Source organism: Ictidomys tridecemlineatus, chromosome 5 (assembly GCF_052094955.1).
Source record: "Ictidomys tridecemlineatus isolate mIctTri1 chromosome 5, mIctTri1.hap1, whole genome shotgun sequence".
Taxonomy (NCBI): domain Eukaryota; kingdom Metazoa; phylum Chordata; class Mammalia; order Rodentia; family Sciuridae; genus Ictidomys; species Ictidomys tridecemlineatus.
Window position 1 is genome coordinate 37,687,813 of NC_135481.1, and position 14,235 is coordinate 37,702,047.

Genomic DNA, 14,235 nt, shown 5'->3' on the forward strand with positions numbered 1-14,235 from the left:
TGATTGTTGTCACCATGTTTGGACCTCTTTTAGGTTTCTGACCTTGATTGCCTGGAAACTGGCGTGGCTTTTTAGACTCCTAACTCTTGTCATTTAATAATTGTTTCTGTCTTCAGTACCTTTTTTGTTATTCTTTCAGAAATAATTGCATTTCAAAAAATACACGAAAGTGAAGAGAAGGGACTGGGGCTGTAGCTCAGTTGCAGAGTGCTTGCCTAGCACATATGAGACTCTGGGTTTGATCCTTAGTACCGCGTTAAGGAAAAAATAAATAAATAAAAGCATGCTGTCCATTACAACTATAAATAAATAAATAAATAAATGTGAAGGGGAGAATATTTAATCACTGGACAGAAGTAATACTACTGTTCATATTTTGATTATAACCTCTCAAGTTTATGTATGTTTTTATTTTTTATTTATTATTTTTTAAAGAATTTAACCTTTATTTTTTATTTGTTTTTTATGTGGTGCTAAGGATCAAACCCAGTACCTTACCCATGCTAGGCAACTGCCCTACCACTGAGCTACAACCCCAGCCCTATTTTTAAATTTTTTAATCAAAAGTGAAGTCATTGTCTACCTACTAGCTGTAATCAGTTTGTTTCATGACATGTTATTTTTCTGTGTCATTAAATAATTACCAAACTTTTTAAAAAGCATTCTGCTGGCCATCTTAGAGCTTATAGTTTACTGGGAGAGGTATTCAGCAAATGATTATACTAATAACTAAATATAGCAAAAGATTTAGTTTAGGACCTGCTTTGTGTAAAATATTTCATATCAATGTACTAATTCCTCAACAGTCATATGACATTGATAGTAAAGGGAAGCAGACACTGAAAGATTATATTACTTAATTACCATAATATCAGCTAGTGAGTTTTAGGTTTTGAACACAAGCATTCTAAAGATCTTGCTTTTAGTCATTAGCCTAATCTGGTGACTTTCAGTGAGTTTAGGATCACCCCAAGGGAAATGTAGAAATTTTGGGGAGTACTTTTTTCTTTTCTCTGTCTCTGTCTCTCTTTCTGTCTCTCTCTCTCTCTTTTTTTTTTCTCCCAGCACTGGGGATGGAACCCAGGGTCTCACGCCTCATATGTGTTAGACAAGCTCTCTACCTTTTATCTGCATTCCCAGTTATTGAAGGATGTTCTTTTCAAAATAATTGGGAGAGTACACTGATATTTAATGGATTAAATATCTGGGATGTTAGACATCTTACAATGTAAGGGACATTTCTGTATGGTTTAAAAAATTGTTTTCAAAAATTGTGTTACTTCTGTTTAAAAAAAAAAAAATCTTTTTTTGTTTGTTTGTTTGTTTGTTTTGTTTTGAATCAGTCACAGCAGCACACACCTGTAATCCCAGCAGCTCGGGAGGCTGAGGCAGGAGGATGTTAAGTTCAAAGCCAGCCTCAGTAGCTGAGTGAAACACTGATTCAAAATAAAAAAATAAAAATAAAAGGGGATGGAGATTTAACTCAATGGTAAAGCACTCCTGGGTTCAATCCCGAGTAGCCCCCCAAAAGTTAATTTTTAAATTGGCAAAATTATGTATATTTATTGTGTATAAAATGATTTGAAATATATATATGTGGGGCTAGGGTTGTGGCTCAGAGGTAGTGCTCGCCTAGCACATGTGAGGCCCTGGGTTCAATCCTCAGCACCACATAAAAATAAATAAATAAAGGTATGTGTTCAACTACAACTAAAAAATATTAAAGAAAAAGAAAGAAATATATGTATGTGCCAGGCTGGTGGTACACACCTGTAATCCCAATAGCTCAGGAGACAGAGGCAGGAGGATCATGAGTTCAAAGCCAGCCTCGGCAAAAGTAAGGCCCTAAGCAACTCAGAGACACTGTCTCTAAATAAAATACAAATAGGGCTGGGGATATGGCTCAATGGTTGTGTTGCGTTCAATCCCCAGTACACAAAAGAAAAAGAAGGGCTGGGGATGTGGCTCAAGCGGTAGCACGCTTTCCTGGCATGCATGTGGCCCGGGTTCGATCCTCAGCACCACATACCAATAAAGATGTTGTGTCCGCCAACTAAAAAAAAATAAATATTTTAAAAAAAAATTCTTTCTCTCTCCTTTCTCACTCTCTCTTTAAAAAAAAAAAGAAATATATGTGTTATGGAATTAGCTCCAGCTAAATCAGCATTTGCATTGCCTTTTTTTGTGTGTGGTTGTGGTAAAAATACTTAACTCTTGTATTACTTTCTTTTTTAAAAAAATATTTTTTAAGAGAGAGAATTTTTTTAATATTTATTTTTTTAGTTCTCAGTAGACACAACATCTTTGTTGGTATGTGGTGCAGAGGATCGAACCTGGGCCGCACACATGCCAGGCGAGCGCACTACCGCTTGAGCCACATCCCCAGCCCCTCTTATATTACTAGAGAATATTCACATAGATGAATCTTTTTATAATTTTCTAAACCTAGAACCAAGTTTGTTTTCCTTATAAGCAGTATTTTTGCATGAAGCATAGTTACATAAATCAAGGAATTGTTTCTCTTTAGTTCAGAAAGATAATCAAGAGATGGTCACTAAAATCAGTCCCCTGGTGGAGTGGTTTATGCCTGTAATTTCAGTGACTCATGACACTGAGGCAGGAGAATTGCAGATTTCAGGCCAGTCTTGGCAATTTAGCAAGACCATATCTCAAAAGAGAGCTGGAGATATAGCTCAGAGGTGAAGTGCCCCTAGATTCCATCCCCAGTAACCACCCTTCACAGATTTGGTCTAGAGTGCTGGATGCAGTGGCACATATCCATAATCCCAGCAACTCAGGAAGCTAAAGCAGGAGAATTGCAAATTTGAGGCCAGCCTCAGCAATTTAGCAAGGCCCTGCAATTTAGTGAGACCCTGTTTCAAAATAAAATAGGGTTGGGGATGTAGCTCAGTGGTAAAGAGACCCTGTTTCAATCCCCAGTACCAAAAAACAAAACAAAACATAAAAAAGATCTGGTCTTTAGTATTTTGAAAAAATCGTATCACTGATAGCAATGGCATTCATGATTTATTTTTATTTTTATTTTTTTTTAGTTATTGACCTTTATGTATTTTACTTATTTGTATGTGGTGCTGAGAATCGAACCCAGTGCCTCACACATGTGCCATTGAGCCACAGCCTCTCATGATGTTTTTTTTTTTTTTTTTTTTTTTAAGAGAGAGTGAGAAGAGAGAGGGGGACAGAGAGAGAGAGAGAATTTTAACATTTATTTATTTTTTCTTAGTTCTCGGCGGACACATCTTCATTTGTATGTGGTGCTTAGGATCGAACCCGGGCCGCACGCACGCCAGGCGAGCGCGCTACCGCTTGAGCCACATTCCCAGCCCATGTATTTTTTTTTTAAATATTTTAAAGTTGTTGATGGACCTTTATTTTATTTATTTGTATATGGTGCTGAGAATCGAACCCAGTGCCTCATGCATACCAGGCAAGTGCGCTACCACTGAGCCATAACCCCAGCCCCTCATGATGTATTTTTATCAGCACTATAATATACCTGTTATTTTAGTCTGTTTTTATAGTTGTCATGTTCATAGTTTTATTTCTTAAAATACTGTCATGCTAGAGCATTTATATACTGAAATGTTTGTTTATTGTTTTATGATAAATTATGTTTTTGGTTTTTGTTTATGGTACCAGGGATTGAAACCAGGGGTGCTTAACCACTGAGCCACACCCCCATCCCTTTTTTATATTTTATTTAGTGACATATCTCACTAAGTTGCTTAAGGACCTCACCAAGTTGCTGAGTCTGCTTTGAACTTGCGATCCTCCTATCTCAGACACCCAAGCTGCTGGGATTACAGGCATGCAATGTCACACCCAGCAATATGATTCTTTCTTTAATTTTTCCCACAAAGACTTGAGCTACCCTCCCCTGTACTCCAGGCAAAATGGTATTTTTAGTACTGATCTACCATGTTCCTCCCTGAGACATTAGGGCTTCTTTATATACTTGCTCCTCTTCCTGGAATGCTGTTTGCCATTTTGATCCAGTTAACCACTCATCTTTCATATATCTCAGTCCAAATGTCAGTTGCGTGGGGAAGTACTCCCTAATTTCCCAGACTAGGTCAGAGTTCCTTGCTGTACAATGCTATCCTAAAATCCTGTCCCTTTTTTATAGCACTGTGACTATTTCTGAGGTAGGAAGGAGAGTAGCAATTCTCAACCATACAAAACTTAGCACCTTCCTTTTTTCCCTAAAACATTTTGGAAATTTTCATTCATACATACATATATATATATATATATATATATATATATATATATATATATGATTATTTAACAATCTTTAGTGTACCCATTAGCCAGCTTCCCCAATTGTTACCACACATTTTTTTTCTTTTCTTTTTTTTTTTGTAAAGAGAGAGTGAGAGAATTTTTTTTTTTTAAAGAGAGTGAGAGAGGAGAGAGAGAGAGAATTTTTAATATTTATTTTCTAGTTCTTGGCGGGCACAACATCTTTGTTGGTATGTGGTGCTGAGGATCGAACCCGGGCCACACGCATGCCAGGCGAGCGCTCTATTGCTTGAGCCACATCCCCAGCCCGAGAGAATTTTTTTAATATTTATTTTTTAGTTTTCGGCAGACACCACATCTTTGTTTGTATGTGGTGCTGAGTATCAAACCCGGGCTGCATGCATGCCAGGCGAGCACGCTACTGCTTGAGCCACATCCCCAGCCCACAATTTTTTTTCTTTGAAGATACTGATGCCAAAGAAGACAGAAAAAGTATAAACCAAAAATAGAGGAAGTAAAAAATAGTAAAATGGTAGATCTAATCCAAAAATATTAATAATTCTCTTAATTTAACAGAACATCCTGATTTAATGCATAGTGACAGATTGGCTAAAAGTAATGCATGGGAAATTATATGCCACATAAACAGTTAAGCCGAAGAGAATAGCACATAAAAATTTGTGGGATAACTCAGCCAAGAGGAGCCAGAGGAGACATAATAATTAAATGTACTATGATATTCTGAATGACAACTGGAAAAGAAAAAAAAAAAGATTAGGTAAAAAATGAAGGCATCTAGGGGCTGGGGTTGTGGCTCAGTGGTTTAGTGCTTGCCTAGCATGTGTGAGGCACTGGGTTCGATTCTCAGCACCACATATCAACGAATAAGTGAATAAAGATCCATCAATAACTAATAAAAAAAAATTTAAAAATGAAGGCATCTGGATAAAGTATGGCCTTAAGTTAATATATTAATATTGCTTTATTAATAATGACATATGTATCAGCAATATATGTAAGATGTTGATACAGGGAACTGGGTGTGAGGTATATATAATATACTACTGCCTTTGCAACTTGTCTATAACTCTGAAACTATTCTAAACCTAAAATGTTAATTAAAAACCACCCAAGAAAGATTGTAGGATACAACTTAAGTAGTACTTACCAGGGAAGTTTATAGCTTTAGTCACATTTTTTAGAGAAAAAAAAAAAGATCTAAAGATAATGACCTAAAGTTCAACATTGAGAAGCTAGTAAATGAACAGAATAAACCCAAAGTAGTTAGAAAGATGTAATAAAGCCCAAAGAAGAAGAAATCAGTAGACAAAGACAAACAGTAGACAAAAATCATAAACTTGAGGGTTTTTTTTTAAGATCAACAGTATTATTATTATTATTAGTAGTAGTAGTAGTATTTGGGACTGGTGATTGAACCCAGGGGCATTCTGAGCCACATCCCCAGCCCTTTTTGTATTTTATTTAGAGGAAGGGTCTCACTGAGTTACTTAGGGCCTTGCTAAGTTACTCAGGGCCTTGAACTTGCTATCCTCCTGCCTCAGCCTCAGGAGCTGCAGGGATTACAGGCATGTGCCACCATCCCCGGCCAAGAGTAATATTATTGATAAACCCATAAAATAAAAAAAAAAAACATAAAGACTAGTATTAGGAGTAAAAGGATTTTTTCATACCGATTCTAAAAGGCACATTAAGGCCTTACAGAATAACTGTGTCAGATTTGACTTTTTTTTTTAATGTTGTCATATTAAAACTATCACAAATTCAAACAAAGTCTGGATAAATTTATATTTATTAAAAGGTAAGGTGTTTTAGTCAGCTTTTTTGCTGCTGTGACTAAAGGATCTGACCAGAACAGTTGTAGAGGAGGAAAAGTTTATTTGAGGACTCAAGGTTTCAGAGGTCTCAGTCCATAGAAGTCTGGCTCCATTCCTCAGGGCTGATCATCATGGGGCAGAGTGTGTCAGAGGGAAACAGCTCACATCATGGTGATCCAGAAGCAGAGAGACTCCACTTTCCAGGAGTCATGTCATATATACACCAAAGTCATGTCCTGATTCCCACCTTCTTCAGCCACACCCTAACACTTCAATTATCATTCAGTTAATCCCTATCAAGGGATTAATTCACTGATTGGGTTAAGACTCTTATAACCCAATCATTTCTCCTTTGAGCCTTCTTGCATTGTCTCACACATGAACTTTTGGGTTGGGGGACACCTCATATCCAAACCATAACATAAGGTATTATTGTTTTTTAAGTTGTACACATTGATGGGATTTATTGTTAGATATTTGTAAATATACACAATATAGCAATATAATTTGACCAATATCACTCTCCAGGTGTTAATGGTTTTAAAAACCTCAATAGCTGGATGTGAGGGCACATCTGTAGTCCCAGCTACTTAGGAAACCAAAGTAGAAGGATCTCTTGAGCCCAGAGTTCAAGGCCAGCCTGGGTAACATATGCAACATTCTATCTCAAAAACAACAAACAAAGCCATGAAAAAAATTTAGGGCCACAGTAGTTTTGCTATTGAATTTTATCAAGTATTTAAAGAAGAAATGCATCAACTTAATATAAATTTGAGAAAATAGATAAAGAAGGAACATCTCTGCTCATTTCATAATGTCAGCACAAACCTAATAACTAAAAGCCTATAATGATACAAAATAAAAAGGAAATTAAAAATCTGCATACTTTATGAACACAAGCACAAAAAAATATATATGTAAAACGTTAACATATCCAACAAAATATACAAGAGCACATCATGATTAAGTGACTAAGAATATATGGATAAGTATAAAATGTAAATTATATAATCTAGGTAGTGGATATAGGGATGAGCATTATGAAATTCAATAATTCTATGATTGGAATTTTCCAAAATACCTTATAAGGAGAAAAAATTGAGGGAATGTTATGATCAGAATTGCATTTTAAAGAGACTACTTCTGTTGTAGTGTAAGGAATTTAGAAAATATGATTGTGTAAGGGTATTTTGACAGAAGGTTTATCTCTAGCCCCCTTGACAGAAAGTTTATCGATAAGACCACTTTCAATAATAGAGTTATTCTTTTTAGGATGGTGATATGAAAGTAGATTTGAGCCCTGGGAAAATTTATAAACTTCTGGACTGCTGAACTTTTGAACGAATTTTGTCTGATTATTTTGTTTGTGTGTGTGTGTGCACAGATGCACTTACAGTGCTGGAGATCAAACCTAGAGTTTTGTGCATACTGTTCAAGTGTAAGTGTTCTACACCTGATTTGCACCCAAAGCCCATGAGAATATTTTTTATTGCATGCCTGCTGATGTGTTAGGATCTATCACTGCCACAAGTACAGTATACACATAAGCTTTTAGTAAATGTTAGACTCAGTATTTATAAAGGTATTTTGGAGATTTCCAAATTTGCAAATCCCCAAATTTGCAAATACCACTATAGCAGCATATACTTTCCTTTCTAAATTTCAATAAAATACATGATGAGCTTTTTAGAGACTTAATGATTTTTTTCTTTTTAGTTGAGATGGATGCAATATATTTATTTTCAGTGCCTCACATGTGAGAGAGGCAAGCGCTTTACCACTGAGCTATATAGCCCCAGCCCCAGACTTAATGATTTTTTAAAAAATACAGAACAAAAGCATTTAGAAATCTACATGTCAATTTTTTTGAGAGTGAGAGAGGAGAGAGAGAGAGATAGAAAGAATTTTTAATATTTATTTTTTAATTCTCGGTGGACACAACATCTTTGTTGGTATGTGGTGCTAAGGATCGAACCCGGGCCGCACGCATGCCAGGCGAGCGCGCTACTACTTGAGCCACATCCCCAGCCCTACATTTATGTCAATTTAAATTATACCAATACAATGATATAGTAACCATGAACTTAAAAGATTTTTATAAAAATAGAAATAATGAAAACACCAGCTATTTTGGTTTTACATGTACAAAATGGATGAGATTATTAAATATACTTTTAGCAATGAGAGGAGAACAACAGAGCTTTTTGAGAATATTTGTAGTCATCTAGGCTTATTCATTAGCTTGCAGTGATTATGGAATTGTGAATTATGGTGTAGACTTCTGGGAGTGCTTGGGGAAATCATATATATATATATATATATATATATATATATATATATGATTCTGTTAAAGATAGGAATTGTAAACTTTCAGCTGTTAAATAAATGCAATAAGCTATCCATTTATACATTTTAAAAAGTGTATATAGATGCTATCTTGGAGTTTATGGGTTATTCTGTTTTCTGATGATAACTTGTACTAGCATTTTTATTCCATTGTTAGGGTCAGTTTTATCCCACCTTCTTTCTTTCTTTTTTCCCTGAGGGGCATAATGTTTGCCAAGTTCCAGAATTAAGTAAGAAAATAGAACCTGACGTTAGTTCTAATTCTGAGTTAAAGAATCAGACTTTTGATTTTGCCTTGACAATTTCCTTGTTTGATGGTGGCATTACAAACAGCATTATTTGCTGGAAGCTGAACTTCTACCTACTTTTTAATTTTTTTTTAATATTTTATTTTTTAGTTGTAGTTGGACACAATACCTTTATTTTATTTATTTATTTTTATGTGGTGCTGAGGACCAAACCCAGGGTCTCACACATGCTAGCCAAGCGCTCTACCACTGAGCCACAATCCTAGCCCCTGAACTTCTACCTATTAATGCCTTTTCCTAAGTCACAGCATTAAATTCCTGTCCTGTTTTACTCCTTTGCTTACTGATAAAAGAGTGGTCAATACATACACTCCTGCTAAGTGTTAGGGAGAATTGTAAAATACCTGTTAATGTTCAACCGAAGATTGATACAGGAAAACAACAATCACTTTCCTTCTGAAGGGGTGTCAGCAGGCTTAGAACTAGCAAATAGGATAGCTACCAAGAGTAAGAATTGAAATTCTGGTTTTTAGTTCATGTGCCCCAAACTACTTCTGACCCCTTAATTTTCAGCTTTCTACATTTTTAGTGAGACCCACTCAGTAAAGTGAGTATCTCCCATAAATGTCAGTCATATCTTTGTTCCATAATCTCTAGAAAATACAGGGATGGTGGCAAAAAGTTTCCCTGATGCCCTGTTTTGCTCACCAGAAATCCATTAGTTTTCTGACAGAGTTAAATGGAGGTATAGAAAGTTGCCTATAGACTTTTGAAAATGATATTCAGTGTACTACTCCTCACCCTGCCACCCTCCCCGCAAAGAAACCAAAACAATAAACTTTTTTTCTTTTTTTAGTGTTTTACTATCATGTAGATTCCAAGTTGAGTATAATTGTCAAAATTTAAATTTCTTAAGCACTACTGGGTTTAATGTATGAATGTTATACAGATATAAAAAGTTATGTCTGTTCCTCATAGTAGGTTAGCAAGATCAAACAAACCTACCATCTAATAGCCTGTTTTTAACTTATTTCTCAGGTTGTTTTAACAATAAAACCAAATGATGATGTTTTGAATGAAGTTCTTCTACACCAAAAGGTGTTTTTTGAGCCCTGAGTTATATAATAAATATTAGAAGGTATTGATGTTTGAAGTAGACTACAGTTTTATTAAATAATGGCTACTTAAAAGACTATCTTCCTGGTCAACGTAAATCATACCCTGTCCCCATACATGCCTCCAGTACTGGAGATTGAACTCAGGGTTCTTTACCACTGAGCCATGTTTCTACCCCCTTTTAAAATTTTGAGACTGGGTCTCATAAGTATGGGAGTTTGAAAGAAAAGAATCTGACATGATATACAATTTTGCCTAGGCGAATGGTAATGGTACTAATAATAGTAATTAGAACATGGAGAAACAGTGATTATAAGGTTTTTAGGGTATTGGATCCGAGAAATGTCATATATTTCTCATTTGGAGAAACAAAAGATTTCATGAGGTAAATTTAATTGATATGGGCAGGAGATATAAGGTGGTTAAAGTGAGGATGGCAGTAATTGGATTGCTTATATACTTAGTTGACTTGCATTATGGAACCTCTCAATCACCTTGGTTGAGATCACCAGGCAGGATGATTGCTTCTTTGGCTTCTAATCTTTGTTAAAGCCTTTAAAGAATAATGGTTCATATCTAGAAGGTTGTGAGCTAATATAATTATTTCAGAAAACTTAATGGAATTATGTTTAACCTAGTTTAAGGACCTACAAATTGAAGTTCCTGTCAGATCAACCCAATATATATATACTATATTTTCCTTATTAATCAAATTGCTAGCATACTTTTTCACTTTCTGAGAAAGTAAAAATGAATATAAGAAATTGATCTACAGAGTATTTTTATTATATAGCTTTTATTTATTTATTTGGTGCTACAGATTGAACCCAGGTCCTCACACATGCTAAGCATACACTTTACCATCAAGCTACATTCCCAGCCCATATATATAGCTTTGTTTTTGTTTTATTTTTTTTCTAGTTGTATATGGACTCAATGCTTTTGTTGTTTTTTAGTTTTTGCATTTTTTAATATTTATTTTTTAGTTGTAGTTGGACACAATACCTTTATTTCACTTATTTATTTTTATGTGGTGATGAGGATTGAACCCAGAGTGTCGCATGTGCGAGGCAAGGCCTCTACCTCTGAGTCACAACCCTGACCCCATTTATTTGTTTTTATGTGGTGCTAAGATTGAACCCAGTGTCTCACACTTGTGAAGCAAGTGCTCTACCACTGAGCCACAACTCCAGCCCACATAGATTTATTTCTTCATTTATTAGAGGTTGACATCGTCAGCTTTTTAAAAAGCAGTAGGTTTTCTTTTTTTTTTTTTTTTTGATTGGGAGAAGGGTACTGGGGATTGAACCCAGGAGGGCTTTACCACTGGGCTACATCCCCAGCCTTTTTTATTTTTTGAGACAAGCTTCCTCTAAGTTACTTGGGGCCTTAATAAGTTGCTGAAGTTGGCCTCAAACTTGTGATCTTCTTGTCTCAGCCTCTCAAGTCACTGGGATTATAGGTATATACCACCACTCCTAGCCACAGTCTGAATTTAGTGAAAAATATAAAAAAATTAACAGTACTGTTGCTTGTGTCAGAAAGTCAGACTTTGGAGGCTGGGTATGTAGTTCAGTGGTAGTGTACTTTCCTGGCATGCATAAGGCCCTAGGTTCAGTCATCAGCACCACCATCAAAAAAAAAAAAAAAAGTTCACGCCTCTTTGTTGACTTTATTGCTTCTGAGGTTTTTTTGTTTGTTTCTATTTTGCTTTGATGGTTAGTTTCTTGAGGCAGAATTTAAAATATTTCTGGACCTGGCTGGGGATGTGTCTCCAGCGGTAGTGCGCATGCATGCGGCCCGGGTTCGATCCTCAGCACCACATACAAACAAAGATGTTGTGTCCGCCGAAAACTAAAAAATAAATATTAAAAAAATTCTCCCCCCCCCAAATAAATAAAAATATTTCTGGGCCTATCTCTTCATCAGTTTACTGAACTCCTAGATTAGTCCTGGGTGTTCAATAAATGTTTATTGGATGAAATAATAAAATATTTCATACAAGTAGTAAACTTTAAGTAAATGTTAAGACAAGAAATTTAGAAGAATAAACATGTTACAACAATACTAGAGTGAGTTACGTTAATTTTAAGGTTTAGGAGATTTTTAGTAATCCTGAAAGTATAAATAATATTATACCTATTCATTAAGGAGTATATCTTTGTTTTGGTAGCTAATTGATATTCATCTTTCTCAAATGTCCAGATTCGTACCCTGTAATCTTGTTTTTTGATGGGAGGGCACTAGGGATGGAACTCAAGGACACTCTACCACTGAACTATATCCCCAGCCTTTTTTATTTTTTATTTTGAGACAGTGTCTCACTGAGTTGCCCAGGCTAGCCTCAAACTGGTGATCCTCCTGCCTTAGCTTCTTAAATTGGTTGGGATTACAGGAGCCATTATGCCTAGCTACTCCATAATCTTATTCAAGTGTTGAACCTTATTATTTAAAATTAAATTAGTATAGGAAAGATGGTAGGATGAATTGGGCATAACTTTCCTATGTTCATATATGAACACATGACCAGTGTAACTCCACATCATGTTCAACCCCAAGAATTGCATCCTAATTAGAATAAGTTATATTTCATGTATGTATAATATGTCAGAATTCTACTGTCACGTATTCTGAAAATAACAATAAAAAAGAAAGAACAGTGCTTTTAAATAAAAAATAATATTAGATGCTCAATGTTGAAGTAGGTTGCAACTGCAAGAAAAACGTTAAATCACCAGAGACATGGAAAACCTTAGGCATCTTTTATTGGTCTTTCTGCTATTGTCTAGCAGTTAGGTTGACATATAACCTTCTTTTGTCATGGTTTTAAGATTTTCTAAAGAATGAACTGCATGTAAGGAATGAACTGCAAGTAGATATGTCTGTTAGAGCTTGGTGTTGTTGTGTAGAGGAAAAAAAAGAATGCTTCTTGTAGAGTGGACTTAAAATCTTAGGTGGAGTGTTGAACTCAAAAGCTGAGTATGTTAGTGCTAGAGGATTGTGCAGTTGAAAACCTTTGGGTCTTACTCTAAACCCAGCTCTCTTCATCTTGTGTTTAGTAACCTAAGATAGTTCCATTTGGAACAATTCAACAAATAGTTAAACAGATTGCCTTCAGCGTGCCAGTTTCTGTCCCAAGCGTTGTAACTATACTTAGTGTTCAAAATATGTGAAGTTCAGGCTGGGCTGTAGCTCAATGGTAAAGCACCTGCCTCATATCCTCAGCACCAACATGCAAATAAATAAAGATACTGTGTTTATCTACAACTAAAAAAAAAAAAATTTAAAAATATATGAAGTTCTTATTCTCGTGGAACTTAAGTTGTAATTGGGAAAATAAGTAACAAAAGGTCCTTGTTTCAGATATTTCTTGCTGCATAATAAATTTACTGGTTTTAAACAACTTTTTCATTGTTTCTTATAATTCTGTGGGTTGAAAAGCATTCAACTATTGGTCTTCCTGATCTTGCTTGGAGTTTGACTTTGGTGGCTGTACTTGGGAACCCCAAAACAGCTTACTTATAACTGTCACTTGGTCTTGACTGTTGTTGTACTCTGTTGCATTTCGGTTCTTTTCCACGTGGCCTCTCCCTGTGGCTTGGCTTTTTAAAAGCATTGTAGGTATGTTCCAAGAGGGAGTATTTCAAGTGGACAAAGGCAGAAGCTGCAGATTTTGGAAAGCCCAACCTTAGAAGTTATATAGTATCACCTTTACTACATTTTATTAGTCATACTAGTTCACAGTGAGGAGGGAAATACTCTACTTTTTGGATGGGTGGTGACAAAATCACATTGCAAAAGAACACATTGTAAGAGATATTGTTTTGAGCATCTGTGGAAACATGGTCAACTAAGTGTTCACCGTTTCCACAGATGGTCAAAATGTGGTCAGTTAAGCAGGTTAATAGAGAAATAGGGGAGGAGGGACAGCATATGCAATATCATATAGGAGTTCAAGGAAGGCCTCCCCAATGAGGCAGCATTTTAATATCTGATGGAAATGATAGAGTAGACCCATAAGAAACATAGGTCATTTTAAGGAAGAATATTCCCAGTAAAGAGAAAAAGAAATGTAGAAGCCTTAAGTGGGGAGAATCCCTTGTATGATCAAGGAATAGCAAGGAGGGCATTGTGACTGAAATGGAATGATAAAGGAAGAGTGGTAGGGCATTTAAGCTTGAGAAGAAGTGAGAAACAGATTGGTAGCCACAGCAAAGACTTATAATTTATAATTTTCTGTAAACCATTGGAAAATTCTGAGTAGAAGAATGACATGACCTTATTTAAGTTTTAAAAAATCCTGTTCCAAGAATCTTTGTTTATGTATATGAAAATAGACTCTAAGAGGTCAGAGTGGAAGTAGGGAGTCAAGTCAGTAGGACCATCATGTGGCAAATGATAAATGTCCTAGGTAGTAAGAACTGGTA

The 14,235-nt window shown here is 35.6% G+C and overlaps 1 protein-coding gene across 5 annotated transcripts in view; it reads left to right on the forward strand.

The window, feature by feature from the left end:
* Positions 1 to 14,235, forward strand: part of Znf106 (zinc finger protein 106) — a 67,498-nt gene that overhangs the window by 6,200 nt on the left and 47,063 nt on the right. The gene's annotated exons all lie outside the window — the stretch shown is intronic.